Consider the following 19,110-nt stretch of genomic DNA (forward strand, 5'->3'; position numbering starts at 1 on the left):
CATAACACACACATCCATATTATACCACATCGCCTTAAACCGGCTATCCTCTCTCCATAAAACACCAATCTTGTCATTACATATACCCATTCCACAACATATCCCAGCTCCCCCCCCCGACATAAAAATAACCATGGCTGCTGCTGTAATGGGAATTAGTGCGGTGGTTTCTCGGATGACCACTAACGACAGGGTTGGGTCGTCTGCACAGGGCTTTCCCGGTCGTCATCAAGCTATCGTGCCACGTTCAGTGTTGCGGCGCCCCAAAACTGCTCATCAGTGCAGAAAAATTTTCTTCTGCAATATCAGGGGACTTCAATCCAACATCAGCTCTGTTCACAATTTCCTCCAGTTTGAATCCCCAGATTATTTATTTTTGACAGAGACTCAGGTAAGCTCCACCTCCGATTTAGCAAGATTAATTTTCCTGGTTATATCTTGAGTCAAAATTTCAGACCCAATGGAGTATTTTGCCTTGCTAAAACAGAAATTGCCGTGGAGGAGATTACTAAATATAATTGTCCTTATTTCGACTATTCCATATACAAATTAAATTCTTTGGGTAAAATTTAGCATTTCTGTTATGTTTATTGTTCCCCTAATGCCCCTCAAGCACCAAGTTTATTTGACAGTATTCACAACTAAGTGTAATCAACATTAATAATGCATCAGAAATTACTATCCTGGGTGATTTAATGTCCATAATGATGGATGGCTCACTTATTCAGCCAGAACTGATGACTCTGGTCTTGAATGTGAGCTATCTGCAGGCTCATTTAATCTCACCCACTTAGTCAATCAACCCGTGTACCAGACAACTCCAATCAAAATCTCCACCTATTGAACGTATTTCAAACATCCAATTCAGATATTTATTATGCTGAAGTGAAGTCCCCCTTCAGATCCTCTGATCATTGTCTGATACAAGCCACCAGTTCAACAGCTACCACGTCCTCCTGCTCTGAACATATTTTGGTGTCTAAATGGCACCACAACAGGGCAGACTGGGAGGGTTTCCAAAATTTTTTCTTGGATGTTTCTTGGACCTCCTGTTTCTCTCAAGATGCAAACTCCACATTGGGCCACATACAGATTACATTAAAGTCGGCATGGAAACATTCATTCCCCATCAGAGTTACAGAAAAAGATGTAATTCACCTGAATGGTTTGACCACAATTGTGCTAGAGTAACATAACAAGAAACTATAGTCTATAACACTTACACAAGGACCAAATCTATATGAGCCTTCACCTTTAAGAAGCCTTTATTATAGAAATATCAGAAACCGTGCTAAAACTATCATCAATCTTTCTAAATCAAACTTTTTCATAGACAAGCTGACAAACTACTAAACAACCCAAATGATAACAAAATATTCTGGTCTACCCTTAATTCATTCAAATCTAACTTCACTACCACCTCTTCCATTCCACTGTTACAATCCCTCAGTGGAAATCTAGTAAGTGACCCAAGTGGAAAAGTCAACCTTCTCCTTGGTATTTTTTCAACAGTCACCTCTAAACACAGGAAGTCACAGTATTCCTGTACTTGATTTTAATTCCCCTCAAATACCCGCTTTCAAGATTCACATAAGATACGTACAGGCTGTATTACAGAATCTCTCAGTATATATAGCTAGTGGTCCAGATGAAATTCCTTCAATTGTACTTAAAAATTGCTCCCCAGTGTTGGCTCCTGTATTGGCAAAATTTTTTTGTTTATGCATCTGTACCTCAAGTTTTCCAGCCTCTTGGAAAGAAGCAAATATCCTCCCTGTTCCTAAGAAGGGGGCCACTTCTGATCCATCAAAATATAGACCAGTCGCTATAACATCCGTTCTTTGTAAAGTTTTTGAGACACTAATAAACACATAGTCAAGCACCTAGAAATCAATAAATTAATCAATGATCGGCAGTATGGATTTAAACAAGAACGTTCAACTGTAGACATTTTTTGCCTTCTTATCCATTAGATTAACAAAACAATAGATCAACACGGTGAAACACACACAATAGCACTTGATATTTCAAAAGCATTTGACAGAGTATGGCACCGGGCCTTATTGTCCAAGATGTCACACTGTGGCCTTGCCTCACTGGTTCCTCCAATTTCGTCTTAAATTCATAACAGAAAAATACTGGTAATGGTAGATGAAATTAATTCCCAATTTCATTCCATAAATGCTGGTGTACATCAGGGATCTGTTTTGGCCCCAAGTCTCTTTCTCATTCATGTCAGTGACATCCTATCTGTCACTTATAACCCAATACACTCTTATGCTGATGACTCGACACTTCATAGTTCTTTCACATTTATTACCTTCTTTACACAATCTGATATAAATTCCCAAATAAACACAGCAATTTCTCTGAACCAGGACCTTTTTAAAAAGTGTCATTTAATGCTCAGAAAACTAAATACATCAATTTCTCCAACAGAAAGAATCCGTCAGACTCCCACATAACTTTAAATGATGTCATTATTCCCATATCCACTACACTTGATATCCTAGGTGTCAAACTAAACACCATCCTAAACTGGACAGCTTATGTTAAATCCCTCCCTAAAAATGCTTCTAAAAAGTTGGGACTTCTGTACAGAGTTCGTGAATTCTTCAGTGACGAGCAGTTGGCCACAATATACAAAAAGTAAAGTGCGTTCTCAGGTCGAAGAATGTTCGCCACTGTGGAGTGGATGTGTCAGTTGCAATGAGGCAGTTGGACAAAATTCAAAATAAAGCCATTAGATTAATCAATAATCCTGCTATCACGCTGGACCTTCCTCCATTATCAGTACGTAGAGATGTTGTATCTTTAGCATTATTTTACCGATATTTTTACCGTAACTCCTCTGACGAACTTCCTTGAATTGTGCCTCCCCTCCACATTTTCCCCCGAAATACTCAGGCAGGTGGGAGTGCCCGTGAACTTAGTAAACTCTCTCCCACGCGATGCAGAAAGTCTGCTGATCAAAATTCATTTATCCCCAGAACTACTACTCTCTGAAATTCACTTCCTGGGAATTGCTTGCCACAAACATTTAATCCATTTTTATTTATATCCAGTTGTTATAAACGTTTTATGAATGGAGGATGACTTTAGGCACACGCACCTTTTTTTTTTTTTTTCCTTTTTTTTTCTTCCTCCATTCATTGTCTCTTTAATAAAAAAGTGTATATTAAATTGCCAAGGAAAACGTTTTACGGCATATCCACAAATACCGTTTTCTTCTCCTGCTCATCTCATTATCCACAATCATCACCACCACAGCCACCACTACCAACTTCATCATTCTCCTCTTAGTCCTCCCCATTATCATAATCTCCATCGTCATCATCACCATCATCATCTTAACCGTATGTCAGATGAGGAATTATCGCCCTCAGTCAGTCTTTCCTTCTTTCTAAGGCCTCCAGCCTATTAAACTCTCTACCAGACAGCTTGAAGGAGCAAGGGGGCTGTTGCTGTCTAGATTTCTCTATCTATAATAGGACTGCCAATCAGCAATACCTAAACCAGACCACACCACCACACAGGACAATACCACACCACTCGATAATACCCACAACACACCACGCCACCACACAGGATAATACCACACCAGTCAATAATAGCCACACCACACCATACAACACCACACAGGATAATACCCACACGACACCACCACTCAGGACAATATCATACCAATCTATAATAGTCACACCACACCATCAGACAGGGTAATACTACACAAGTCAATAGCATTAACCCACACAACACCATCACACAGGATAATACCACCCTAGTCAGTAGCAATCACACCACACCACCACACAGGATAATACCACACCAATCAATAATACCTGAACCACAACACACCACACAGGATAATGAGACATGGTATTTCACTCTATGAACAATATACTGTATATGGCGAGAGAGAGAGAGAGAGAGAGAGAGAGAGAGAGAGAGAGAGAGAGAGAGAGAGAGAGAGAGAGAGAGAGAGAGAGAGAGAGAGAGAGAGAGAGAGAAAGAGAGAGAGAGAGAGAGAGAGAGAGAGAGAGAGAAGCATTATCTTTTTTTTTTTTTTTTTACCTTTTCATGTAATCCATATCACATCCAAGCGATTTTATTAAGCACAGGAGGGAATTTTGGAACGACGGAAGGGGGGAGATATAGCCCTCATTAACGCATTCAAATTATTAGTTAAGAAGAAAATGCAATGGGAAAGATGTAGAGCCGTAGCATTGTCTTATTCTGCCACTGAGCTACATGAAATAAGCTGCAAAAGGACGAAAATCTGGGCCAAGCTAAGGTGAAAGGACTGTATTTGTCATTGTTTTTGTTGTTGATGTTTCCTTATTATTGTTTTTGCTGTTTTTTGTTTCCTGTGTTTTTATGTTGTTTTTGTAGTTGTGGTGGTATTGGTGTTCTTGTTCTTGTTTATTTTTCATTCTTGTTGTTCTGCTATTGTTGTTTTTGTTGGTGTTCTTGTCGTTCTTGTTGCCGAGTTCTTGCTTACGACTGCCATACTGCGCGACGACCACTGGGGGCTTCACGATGACCTTTACCACTACTCACACTGCCGATGCTGGGGTCACCTCGAGTCGTACTGGTCGTCTTCGTTGTCGTTGTGGTCGTGGTGGGCTCCTCGGAGAACATCCTCCTGCAGGGCTTGACTACGTAGCAGTAACACTCGCCGCTTATTACCCTGCAGCAGGGATCCTCACACCAGGGCTTGCTCTCACCTGTTGTCGGTTAGGAAGTACAAATAATAGTAGTAGTGATGATAACAGAAGTACTGATGGTGATAATAACAACAGTAGTGATAATGATAATTATAGTGATGATAATCGTAGTAGTGATAATAATAATAGTGGTAATCGTAATAATAATATCAGTAGTGATAATAATAACTGCAGTGATAATGATACTTGTAGTGATAATGATAAAAGTACTAGTGATAATAATAATAGTAGTACTGATGATAATAGCAGTAGTGATAATAGTAATGGTAGTGATAATGATAGTAGTAGTGATAATAATAATAATAGTGATAATAACAGTAGTAGTGCTAATTATAATAGTAGTAGTCATACGGTAATAGTTGTAGTGATAGTAACAATGATATTAATAATGATAATACTGTAGTAATAATAGTAATAACAACAGAAGTCAGTGATAATAATAATGATAATGGTAGTAGTAGTAAAAATGATAATAATGATGATAACAATAAAAACAACCGTTTACGAAAGAAGTATCCCCATCATGCGGTAAAGAATATATAGGTATGTACTAATAGTTATGCGAGTTTCATATCTATATATCTATATCTATCTATCTATCTATATATATATATATATATATATATATATATATATATATATATATATATATATATACCTAGGCTGCTTCCCCCAAGGAAAGGGAGGTAGCCGAGACAGGCCGACACATTCCCAATTTACTCATCCATTCAAACACATTCATTCACAACTTAGCCCCAAAGGGGAGAAGGGACGGATCCTCACCGCGTCACACCGCACAAGGGTCAACTGCGCAGTGCAATCAGTAATATCCGCAGCTGGGCCCGACCGCAGAGCTGGTTTACCCATGCCACATCATAATAGACCCATCCCCTTACCCGCACCTGACCTGACTAGATGATCAGACCAAATGCGGGAGAATATCCCCTCAGGGCTGCGTCATCATTTATTCATTCACAATTTTTCTCCATTTATTTCTATCATGCACAGCCACTCTTCCTTGCTTAACAGACATCCCTCTCGCATCCAGCGCTCTCTTCACACTGTCCATCCATCCTATTCGTGGTCTCCCTCTCAGCCTTACACCTCCCACATCAGATCTAGTTATCCTTTTCACCAATCGCTCATTTTCCATTCTCTCCATATGCCCAAACCATCGCAACATCCTCTGCTCAACTCTACCAGCCATCTCCCGAACAACTCCAGTTCTCCTTCGCACTCGATCCTTACGCGTCACTCCACACATACTCCTCAGACACCTCACCACCATTACATTCAAACTTTTCCTCTCTGCTACACCCATATTCCATGTTCCAGCCCCATATCATGCAGTCGGTACCTCAACACCCTCATACAGCCTTCTCTTAACATCCATTCTAGGCGAACGACATCTAAACACTTTTTTCATTCCTCCCAGCACCTTACCTACTTCATTCATTCTAAACTTCACTTCTGCATCTATTCTTCCATCTACAGCAACATGTGACCCTAAATATTTAAAACACTCTACCTCCTCGAGCAACTCACCATTCAAAACTATATTCATCCCCCTACCATCTGCCAACCTCGTACACGTCATCACTTTACTCTTATTCTCATTTACTTTCAATTTCCTCCATTCACACACCCTTCCAAATTCCTCTTCCAACTGTCTCAATCTCTCCTCTGAATCAGACACCAGTGCAGTATCATCTGCAAACAGCAGCTGCTTCAGATTCCACTCTCCACCATCAACATTCACCAGACTCAGACCTCCACCTAACACTGTTGCATTCACCTCCATTACAACACCATCCATATAAATATTAAACAACCAAGGTGACATCACACATCCCTGTCGCAGCCCCACTCTCATGGGAAACCAATCACTCACAGCATTTCCCACTCTTACACACTCTCTACTATTTACATAAAAAACTTGTCACCTCTTTTAGTAACCTACCATCAAGTCCAAACAATCTTAAAACAGTCCACAAAGCCTCCCAATCAATTCTGTCATACACTTTCTTTCCATGAATACCCAAAACACATCCTTGTTTTTTGCTAAATACTTTTCACACAATTCTTTCACAGCGAACACCTGATCCATGGATCCCCTCCTTCTCCTAAAACCACTCTGCTCATCACCAATCATTCCCTTTGTACCCTCTCTAACTCTCATAATTAATACTCTACCATACACCTTACCTACAACACTCAACAGACTTATACCCCTAAAGCTAGTACATTCATACTTATCACCCTTACCTTTATACAACGGGACCACACAAGCATTTGCCCAGTCAATTGGCACCATACCTTTCACAAAGCACACATTCAACAATCTTACTAACCAGTCAACAATAGTCACTCAACCACCCTTCAGGCATTCCACAGCACACCGATCCATACCTGCAGCTTTCCCTGTTTTCATCTCCTTTACTGTCTTCTCCACTTCCTCCTTCATGATCAAAGAATCATTCAACTCTCCCAACACATTTATTCATTGCACTCTTCTATCCGCCATAATCTCAGCCGCCCTTTCCTCCTCTACATTTAACAATCTTTCAAAATACTCTGCCCATCTCTTCCTTACTGCATCTATCTCAGTTAACATCCTTCCATCCTCTGCTTTTACTCGCTCTTCCTTTCCAGACTCTCCCTTTCGCATCCTTTTCACCTCCTTCCAGAACATTTTCTCATTCTGTTGAAAATTCTCTGTCAGATGCCTACCCCACCTTTCATCTGCTGCCACTTTAGCATCACGCACATCCCTTCTCGCCCTATTCCTATTTTCCTTATACCTCTCATATGACACCTCATCCTTCCTCTGCAACCACACTTCATATGCACGTCTCTTCTCAGCCACAGCCACACTTACTTCCTCGCACCACCATTCACTTCCTTTTCTTACACCACCACCCACACGTCTCACACCACACACCTCTTCCGCATGCCCCACCACAGCACACTTAAGCAACTGCCTTTCCTCCTCCACACTGCCATTTTCCTGATCTTTCACTGCATTCCACTCATCTTTCAATTTCTCCTGATACACTATCATTTTCTCTCTTTTATCCAACTCACTCACTTTCAAAACCTCCCTGCCACACTTAACCCTCCTAGCTCTCACCCATCTCTTACCTACTCTTAACTTTCCCTCCACCAGGTAGTGGTCAGACATACCTCCACCCTCCCCTCTCAGAACTCTCACATCCAACAAACTTCCTATTACATTCCTAGACACAACCACATAGTCCATCAATGCTTTATCCACAACCATTCCACCCTCCTGTCTCACCCATGTATACTTGTAAATATCTTTATTCTTAAACAGCGTATTTCCAATCACCATCTCTTGCTCAACACACATCCCTATCATTCGTTCCCCATTTTCATTTCTTCCAGGCACACCATGCATACCAACTACACCTTCAACTGCTATATTTCCCACTCTAGCATTCAGATCTCCCATCATTACCACATTCACATTTGCTCCAAAACTCTGCAGACACTCATCAACATCATTCCAGAAGGACTCCTTCTCTTCTTCATCCTTTTCACTACCAGGCCCATATGCACTCACAAACACCCACAACTCACGTTCAAATTTCCCTTTCACCCACATCAGTCTCGATGACACTTCCTTCCATACAATCATACACTGCTGTACTTCTGGACTCACTAACAAGGCCACACCTTCGCTTGCCCTTCCTCTATCAACACCTGACAATCTTCAATTCACGCTTCCAAACATAGACTCACCCTTCCCTTTCATCTTCGTTTCACTCAAAGCTAACACATCCAACTTTCTTCTCACTAACATTCTCCCAATCTCCTCCCTTTTAGCCTCAATCGTACTACATCCACGCACATTCATAGACCCAATCTTTAGGGTACGGGGATAACTCAATCCCCCATCCCTTTCTCTGGCCTGTCTCTTTTTAGGAACTAAAAAACAGAGGAGGGGGTCCCTAGTCCCCTCACCCCGCCCCTTTTAGTCGCCTTTTACGACACGCAGGGTATACGGTGGCAGTGTTCTTCCTAATGCAACCTGGCCGCAGAGTAGTAGTACCACCCCTTAGTGCGGCCACATTTTGTCCCCCCCGCCACAGGGGGACTACCTTTACCCGTACAGTATCTTTACCCGTTCCGGCCTTGGAAAGGCTAGGAGACTGGTAGGCTATTGTTTTCACTTGGTTTGTATGTTTGTTTGTTTGTCTGTCTGTTAACAATATTACGTTAAAAGTAGTCGTACGATTTTTACTAAAATTACAGGGATAATGTTCTACGGCCTTCTCAACACCTGATAAAATTTTGGGCCAAATCGGGCCAAGACCCAGGCTGTAGGCCCCCCCAAAAATTTAAAAATTCGTCACATCGACATGAAACCAAAAACCTAAAAGTGCATCTTTCAAATTTGCACCCTATAACATGCTTCATTACATCAGGGGGTCACCCACCACTTAGCGGTAGGAGGGTCAATGTCAGGTGGGTCGGACCTAAAATTTCAAATAGGCCAAAAATCGTCAATCTTCATCCAATTTACTCCCGATATCTTTGGCTTGATATCCTGTTGTATTTACACGTCAGCACTAAAATGACTGCCGGGGACGGGTTTGCTGTGCCTTGGCACAGCTTCTTGTTCTTTAAGACGTTAAGATGATCCAGCAAGTAGTTTCCAAGACACAGCTATTTACAGATTAGTTTCCTTGTATGGATATAGCTCGTAAAATACAATGTGGCAAATTCATGAATAAGGACATAAACCAGGGCTTATACTCTATTTTTCTGTAAAATATGAAGAGAATCCAGCAAGAAGTTTCCAAAATATAACACTAGAAAGCGCTCACAGAATGCATACCTCCGCCAATACCATTGCCCTTAAAAAGGATTCGGATTAGTACTAGTGGATATAGGGTCCGGATCCTCCTCCATATTTAATCAGCTCGTTTACGGTCAATGGCCCATCGTTGCATTAAATTTCAGTGAAATCCATTGCGAACGTTTGGAGATACAATGCGGGATACTCCGGATGCGGATCCACCACAAAATTTTATCATTCTTCCTTGGCCCATGGCCCACCCTCCCACAAGATTTAGTCAAAATCCACTCATAACTTTTCGACTAATCCTGCTAACAGACAGACAAACCAACCAACCAACGCGGGGTAAAACATAACCTCCTTGGCGGATGTAACAAGACAGATTTTTCCTTATATGGTCATAGCTCGTGAAGTACAGACAATATGGCAGTTTTACCTATACGGGCATCAACTACGACACATACTCTATCTTTCTGTGTGATAGGAAGCCAATCCACCAGGTAGTTTACGAGATACAGGCCCGGACGGAAAGACGGACGGACAGGGATGATTACTATATCCCTATCATATGGAATAATGGCGAAGATAATAATACTGATAGTGATAATAATAATAATAATGATAATAGTAGTAGTAGTAATGATAATACTGATACTAATACTAATACTAATAATAACAGTAAAGTGAAAAAATACGGTGAAACAATCAATTACAAGAAGAAATATGACTGACTGAAAAAGGAAATTAATGTGTGTGAGAGAGAGAGAGAGAGAGAGAGAGAGAGAGAACAAGCAACATCATACATAACGTATATTATTTTTCTTAGTGGCACAGTAGGCTTCGTAGCAGCTTTTGATTAGCGATGTATTATTATTATTATTATTATTATTATTATTATTATTATTATTTCTCTGCACTACTGAGCGTATTTAAAACAGATTCCACTAATGCAAGAGTATATCCATGTGCAATGATCAGAATAAACTGCTGAGGAAAATGTGCAGGGAAATCTCAGTTTTAAATTCCATATCGACATACGGTACTTTGCATCCATAAGACACGAGAGGATATCTGTGTGGACAGAATAAATCGTTAGTGAAGAGCTATAACGATATTTCAAAAGGCACTGAACATTGTCTAAAAAAAAAAAAAAAAATCACAAATAACCGTACCTGAACTCAAAGCAGGTAGAACAGCCAGTAAAATGCAGAGCAGAGCGAAAGGCGCCATGGCGTTCATCCACCTCTGTGTCAGGCTGCACACTGAGCTCCCAATCCCGCCACCCAGTCCACATCCACAAGTGTGATAAGGGACGAAGCAAGTAACGTCATGAAAACTAGCCAATCAGGACACAGATCGGACTGTCATATACTGCTATATAGAGAATTATACTTGTTATTTATTAGGTGTTAATAAAAGAATCAGGAATAAAACAAAAATTCCTCATCTTTATTTTCTCGAAGTGTTTAGTCCACCAATAAACCTTGACAAATCCTTAGGAAAAAAGTCATTTTCAAAATGTGTTACTACAGAGCTCAGCGGGGGTGATGACACCTCTCTTTATACACACCGAAAAATAATACCCCCTTATATTGAAACGTGTATGTTATGAAGATGCAGCAGTTTGTGCCCCACTTGGACCCTATTAACGTATGAGATGCGTGTGTGTGTGTGTGTGTGCGTGTGTGTGTGTGTGTGTGTGTGTGTGTGTGTGTGTGTGTTCTTACCTAATTGTTCTTACCTAATTGTATCTTTACAGGAATGAGTCAAGCTCGTACTGTCCCGTGTCTTAAACCATATTTATCGTGCATATCCTTAAATTTGTGAATTGTTTTGGCACACACTATTTCATTCGGTGGTGCATTCCATTGATCAGTTGCTCTGTTTGGGAAACTGAATTTCCTTACGTCTTTATCACCTCTCTTCTTATGCAGTTTTTTGCAGTGTCCTCTTGCTGATGCTTCTCCATATGTTAAGTAATCATTTATGTCTATTTTCTCCTTCCCTGATATGCACTTATATAGCATTATCATGTCACCTCTTTTCCTTCTCTCCTGTAGTGTTGGTAGATTCAGTTTATTTAGTCTTTCTTCGTAGCTTAGGTCCCTTAAGCTTGGTATCCATCTTGTAGCGGCCCTTTGAACTTTTTCAATCTTGTCCATGTGCTTGTTGAGATGAGGACTCCAGACTACTGATGCATATTCCAGGGTTGGTCTAATGAATGATGTTATTATCCTTCTTAGCATGTCTTCATTTATGTATGTGAATGCTATTCTCATATTTGCAGAGCAGTGTATACATATTCCGTACCTTCTCGCTGATGTGGTCAGCCGGAGATAGTCTGTTATTGATAATCACACCTAGGTCTTTCTCTTTATCTGATGTGTATAGGGTTTTAGTTCCTAACTTATAATCCCAATCAGGTCTTTTTCCACTTTTACCAAACTTGATTACATGACACTTGTCCACATTGAATTCCATTTGCCGTGTACTACTCCATTCATGAAGTTTATTTAATTCTTCTTGTAGCTTTTTACCAGAGTCTGTGTTAGTAATTCTCCTTTGTATTTTTGCATCATCCGCAAACATATTCAGATAGCTCTCATTTCCAGTGTTACTGTTTATATCATTTATATACAGTACACTATAAACATGATTGATGCCAGCACTGAACCCTGCGGTACTCCACTAGTCACTTCTTTCCATGATGAGTAGTTTCCTCTTAGTACTGTTCTCATTTCTCTTTTTATGAGAAAGTCTTGCATCCAACAAAACAGTTTGCCTCGAATTCCTCCTTGATGGTACAGTTTCCATAAAAGTCTTTGGTGTGGTACTGTGTCAAAAGCTTTCTTGAAATCTAAATAGATTCTGTCCACCCATCCTTCCCTTTCCTGTATTGTGTTTGTTACTCTGTCATAGTAGCTCAACAGATTAGTAACACATGATTTTCCTTTTCTGAAACCAAACTGTCTTTCTGTTATCATACTGTGTTCTTCTAGATGATTTACCCAAGCTTTTCTTATAAGCTTTTCTAATACCTTGCTTACAACACTGGTCAGTGATACTGGTCGGTAGTTGGGTGGATTTTATCTATTTCCTTTCTTGAATAAGGGGACAATATTTGCTTTTTTCCAAGTATCAGGTAGTTTACCTTGACTCAAGGATTTCTTGAAAATTAAAAATAATGGTTTACTTAACTCCTTTGCACATTCTCGTAATACCCAACATGAAATTTCATCATGACCACTTGCTTTTCCTCTGTCTAATCTACTTAACTCCTCCTGTATTACTTTTTCTGCTATTTGTATATCTGGTAGTATGTGTGGACATGCATGTTCCACATAGTCCCTCTCAAAATTTTTTTCATCTGTAAAAACTAATTGGAAATCCTTTTTTAGTGCTTCACAAATATCTTTCTCTTGTGTATAAGTGATTCCCTCGTCCGTAAATGATTGTATTATATCTTTTACTTTGGTTTTGCTTCTGATATAGCTTTAAAACAGCTTTGGTTGATTGCTACTTTGATTTATTATATCCTCCTCAAACTGTTTTTGGGCTTCCCTCCTTATTCTTGTATAATCGTTTCTTGCCTGTTTGTAATTATTATATGCCCTTTCACTATTGTGTCTTCTGTATCTATTCCACAACAAATCTCTTCTTTGTTTTGATTTTTTACATGCCGTATTGAACCATTTCTGTATTTTCGTATCTGCTTCTTTGTGCTGTGGGATGTACTTCTGGACTCTTATTTCATAAAATTCACAGAATTTTTTATATACAGCATTTAAATCTTGTCCTCTAAGCTCATTTTCCCAATCAACTTCTAAGAAATACTTCTTTAGGTCTTGATAATTTCGTTTTTTATAGGTTAGGCTCTTTTTGTAACTCTCATTGCTGTTTACTATGTCATATGCTATCCTGAAGTTATAATTTAGTACTGCATGATCGCTTTTGCCGAGTGGAGGGTGATATATTAAACTCTGTGTGTGTGTGTGTGTGTGTGTGTGTGTGTGTGTGTGAAGATTTGAGGAGTGTTATGAACTTGTGTGTGTGTGTGTGTGTGTGTGTGTGTGTGTGTGTGTGTGTGTGTGTGTGTGTGTGTGTGTGTGTGTGTGTGAATTAATGTGATAGTGTGTTTTTGTGTATAGTTATGAGGGGTGTTAAGAACGCATGCACGCGCGCGCGTGTGCGTGTGTGTGTGTGTGTGTGTGTGTGTGTGTGTGTGTGAGTGTGTGTATGTGTGTGTGTGTGTGTGTGTGTGTGTGTGAGTGTGTGTGTGTGTGTGTGTGTGTGTGAGTGTGTGTGTGTGTGTGTGTGTGTGTGTGTGTGTGTGTGTGTGTGTGTGTGTGTGTGTGTGTGTGTGTGTGTGTGTGTGTTTCAGTGTGTGTGTGTGTGTGTGTGTGTGTGTGTGTGTGTGTGTGTGTGTGTGTGTGTGTGTGTGTGTGTGTGTGTGTGTGTGTGTGTGTGTGTGTGTGTTGCCAGGTGAGAGAGAGGGAGGGATGGGAGTAAAAATAAACTCCATGTCCTTCTCCCGTTACATGCCCGCCTCTTCCCCCTTGTGGCTCTCTCTCCAAGTCAAAGTGAAAAGATTTGATAGATGATCATAGTGGAGGTAGAGAGCAATCATCATCATTCTTTTTTTTTAACCTCTTCCTTCTCATCATCATCGTCACCATCATCATCATCATCGTCACCACCATCATCATCATCATCATCATTATCATCAAAACCATTATCATTATCATCACAGCCATTATCATTATCACCACCACCATCCTCCTCATCATCATCATTATCATCACAACTACAGTACATCTTCCACAGGGACCAATTCTGTGTTGGACCCGCCAGCCAGCCTGACCCTACAGACGGCACCTCCATCTTCCCCCAGCCACCGGAACTAGACCTGCCCCAGCCATGAGATGGTTCAGGACCACAGTATTGACACTCCTAGGCCCCAGACGGAACGAAATGGCTGCAGCTGGAACAAAAATGGGTCAGTGGGAACACAAGACCTAGAGCTGTTCCGAACGTGAAACTACTACTACTACTACTACTACTACTACTACTACTGCTACTACTCCTACTGCTACTACTACTACTACCACAACCACCGCCACCACCACCACCACCACTACTACTACTACTACTACTACTACTGCTACTACTACTACTGTTACTACTACTACCACCACCACCACCATTTTGCAGTACGAATTGAATGAAGAAAGTCGTAACACTGCAAAATAGACGATAATGAAGTGTGTCAATTGTGAGGAGAGTAAGTGTTGGTGGAATTCAGAGACAAGCACTTAACTTGTAGAAATAAATGTGGATGGATGGACAGATAGATAGATACACAGACAGATTTATAGATAATTATAGATAGATGGATAAATAAATACAAAAATGGATGGAGGATAGATAGATACTTAGATACATAGATAAATATAGATAGATGGATAGACAGATACACAGATAGATGGATAGATAAATATAGATAGATGGATAGACAGATAAATACAAAAATGGATGGATGAATACATAGATCTTGAATTTCTCTTTTGTGTTGTTTTTGTTTCTTTTCTTGGAAGGAATGGTTTGCCGGCTCCTGGCCTTTGGTTCCTTCTTCCTTGTATTGAAAAAAAAAAAAATAGAATAGAGGTTGACTGAAAAACAAAAACAAAATTGAGAGTATATTCGTAGATAGATAGATGGATTGATAGATATGAAGATGGATGGATGAACATTTGGATAGATAGAGAGACAGATATACTGACAGATAAATAGATAGATAGATAATTTGACAGATAGATAAAGGTATATTGGATGAAAAAGATACAAGGTAGATACATCGACGTACAGATAGATGAATAGATAGACAGATAGACAGATACAGATAAACAGACACAGATAGATAAAAGACAGACAAATAAACAGAAAGGTAAACAGACGGATAGATAAAGAGATATATGTATAGGCAGATAGATAAAGATAAGCATGAAGTCCATTAGTATTGTCTTTCTTAATAATAAAAATATTAATACATCACTCACCAAAAATATAAGAATGTGAGTAGCAAGTTATTAGAAATATTTGTACAAAAGAAAATTATGTATTTCAAATTAAACTTTTTTCGATATTCAATTTGTTTCATTACCTTATTGGCCAGGTGATTCCAAGTAACACAGGTGGCTCGTTAACACCTCTTCCTAGGCTATTTATTTTGCATATTTCACCACTGTTTTTCTTCTACTGTATATATCGTTTTATATCTAAAATGGTTTGCATCTAGTAGATAAAAAAGAGGATATGGGTGTGTATTATCCAGAATAAATCGCTACTGGAGGGGTACTCCGAGTCTTCAAGCGGCCACTGGAAGGTAGTGTGTGGGTTTGTGATGTGAAGGGTACATTTGTGTGTGTGTGTGTGTGTGTGTGTGTGTGTGTGTGTGTGTGTGTGTGTGTGTAGCCTATACAGTGGAATTATTGATTGTTTTCGATTTCGAGGTGACGATGAGTGAAAAAATGAGAACAAGTGAAAGATGAGCTCTGGACAAACGTTGAAGCATGCATGGACAAGTTTGAAAGGAATAAGAGAGTGCTTTTTATTGAAGATATCAATGAAAAAGTAGGAAATGCTAATGTGGATGGGTTAGTTGGTGATTGGGGTGTGCATGCAGAAGTGAATGAGAATGGCAGTGCCCTAGTGGACATTTGTTCCTGGAGGGGGTTGGTGATAGCCAATACCCTCTCCAGGCACAAAAGTGACGAGAAGAGTGAGGGGTGAACTGAATCAACATTGGGAAGAGATTGATTATGAATGTGTGGATGAGAGAATGAGACAGTATGTAATGGATGTAAAAGCACATAGAGCTTGGGGTTTCAAGAGAAAACGGCCCCAGTTGAAAACGGACTTCACCAAAACGGCCCCACCCTATGACCAAAACGGCCCCACCCTATGACCTCTCCTTGTATTCGTATTTTGTGCATACTGCAGTGTTGCCACTTAAACCAAAACCTAAGCTAACCTAACCTAACCTAACCTAATCTGTTGGCAATAATATTATGACTAAAAAAACAGCAGATCATATCTGTGAGATCAAATTGGATTATTGCACACAATATTGTACAGTATGCCAGTGTAAATTTACGTCATAGAGTAGGGCCGCATTGATCATAGGGTGGGACCGTTTTGGTCATAGGGTGGGGCCGTCTTGTTTTGAGTGGGTCCGTTCTGGTGAGGGCCGTTTTCAACCGAGGCCGTTTTCTCCTGCTTCGGAGCTTGGGGGAGTGGATTTTCTGACCACCACATGGTGGTGGTGAAAGTCAAGGTTGAAATGATGAGGAATAGGAGAAGGGAAGGACAGGAGGAAATAGTTCTTATAAGGAGGGTAGAAAGATTACAAGAGGATGGAAAAAAGGTAGAATATAAGAAAGAAGTGGAGGAGCGATTGGGATAATATGATTTGGAGCAGATGGGGGACGTGGAAGATGTGTGCAAGATATTCACAAAGGAAATCTGTGCAGCATGTGAGGTGGTGTGTGGGGTGAAAGGAAGACGAAAGGGGGTGCAAGGAACAGTGTGGTGGAATGAAGAGGTGAGACAGGCTGTGGCACATGAGAAGAAAGCATATAGTAAGTGGATGAAAAACAGGAGTATGGAAGAAGTTGACGGACAGAAGAGAGACATATGTAGAGAGGAAGAGAAAGGTGAAATATTAGTAAGAGAAAGTAAAAGAGACTGGATGAGGAGTTTGGAAGGAAATTGAGTGTAAAGTGGAGGGAATGTAAGAAAATGTTCCGGAAAGAGGTAAAGAGAATTGGACAGGGTGTTAAAGAAGTTTGTCGGGGAGTGAAAGATAAAAATAGTAGATTACTAGTGGGAAAGGGAGAAAAAGGGAGCAGATGGAGAGAACACTTTAAGGAATTGTTGAACATAGATAATGAAAGTAATGTGAACATAAGTGGCTGGGGAATGGCTGGGAGGATGGATGTGAGAAGAATGGAACAAATCAGTAGAATGGAAGTTGTGGAGGCAATGAAGAAAGTCAACATGGGGAAAACCCCAGGAATTTATATAGTGTGTTGTGAAATACTGAAGCATGGGGGAGAGATAGTAATAGAATGGACGTGGAAGATGTGCAGATTGGCCTGGGATGAAGGTAAAGTCCCAAAGGATTGGATGTCAGGTTTAATTATCCACCTGTGCAAGGGAAAAGGGGAAAATGAAGTGTGTGGTAATCATAGGGGCATTTATCTTCTTAGTGTAATAGGAAGAGTATATGGTAGGATACTTAGTGACGGAGTTAGGGAAATAACAGAGGAATCAGTTGAAGAATCGGAAGGTTTTGGGAAGGGAAGATGTTGTGTAGATCAGATATTCATTCTTAGGTCTTCTGTGGGAAAGTTTCTAGAGAAGGAAAAGAAGTTATATGCGGCCTTCATGGATTTGGAGAAAGCATATCACAGGGTGGATAGACAAGGATTGTGGAAAGTATTAAGAATGTATGGAGTAAATGGAAAGTTGTTGAATGCCGAGAAGACTATTTATGAGGGTGCTAATGGTGCAGTACGTGTGGACAGTGAACTGAGTGAATTTTTCTGTTTGAAGGTTGGATTGAAACAGGAATGTGTCATGACTCCATGGTTGTTCAATATGTTCTTGGATGAGATTATAAAAGAGAGACAGTCTAATGAGTAAGGGCAATATGTGGAAACTCCGTGTACTGTTGTTTGCAGATGATACTGTATTTTTAAGTGAAGACGAAGGGGAGATGCAAGGCTTGGTGAATGAGTTTGGGGGAGTCTGTGAGAAATGGAATCTAAAGGTGAATAAGTAGGAGAGAGTAAATTTATGGTCTTCGAATGAAATGAAGTCAGTGAATGTATATTGAGGTTGGATGAGGAGGAAATGGAAAATCTGAGCGCATTTAAGTAGTTGGGTAGTGTGATGAGAAATGATGGAAGTTTAGAGGCTGAAGTGCTTGAAAGGTACATCCATCCATTCATCATCCAATCCTACATTGCCCCACGAGGAGCGTAGGAGCCCGGGGCAAGGCAGTTGGTCTCGACATTTAAGATGAGAGTGATCAGCCTCACTCATCCCTGAGTGGCATTACATGAGCAATCAACCCCAACCAGCCCTTGGATATAAACCTTCACTGGCTCAATCCGACTGGAGTGCAATAATTACCCACTTAACCACCAGGTACCAAAATTTGGTTATATGGTTACCACCCAGCATAGTAAATGGTTTCCTGGTGTACAGGAAACCATTTGGCTTGTCACTCAGTGTAGAGTCACCCACAGGCAGAAGGAAAAGAAAAGAATGAAGGAAAGAAAGACCGAAGAGGGAGTGTAAAGTCACCCGTAGGCAGAAGGACAAGGAAAGAATGAAGGAAAGAAAGACAGAAGAGGACGGAAGGAAAGAAGGATGGAAGAGAGGAAAGGGCAGACACCCGAGAACAGCACTACATCGAGTGAGTGGATGGTAAGCGCCACCACCTACAACTACAACAAGAAATAAAGATTGCTGGTTCTTTGGAAACAGCGATAAGAA

At 40.4% G+C, this 19,110-nt stretch overlaps 1 long non-coding RNA gene across 1 annotated transcript; it reads right to left on the bottom strand.

Moving 5' to 3' along the window:
• Window positions 1–4,004: 4,004 nt before the first annotated feature.
• On the bottom strand, window positions 4,005–10,799 carry LOC145407744 (uncharacterized). Its single transcript, XR_013898786.1, has 2 exons — window positions 10,722–10,799; window positions 4,005–4,727 (listed from the first exon to the last, which is right to left on the bottom strand). It is a non-coding gene; the product is annotated as an uncharacterized LOC145407744 (long non-coding RNA).
• Window positions 10,800–19,110: the final 8,311 nt, after the last annotated feature.

This window comes from Coenobita brevimanus, chromosome 74, assembly GCF_032717465.1.
Source record: "Coenobita brevimanus isolate Jiangsu-jjx chromosome 74, ASM3271746v2, whole genome shotgun sequence".
NCBI lineage: Eukaryota > Metazoa > Arthropoda > Malacostraca > Decapoda > Coenobitidae > Coenobita > Coenobita brevimanus.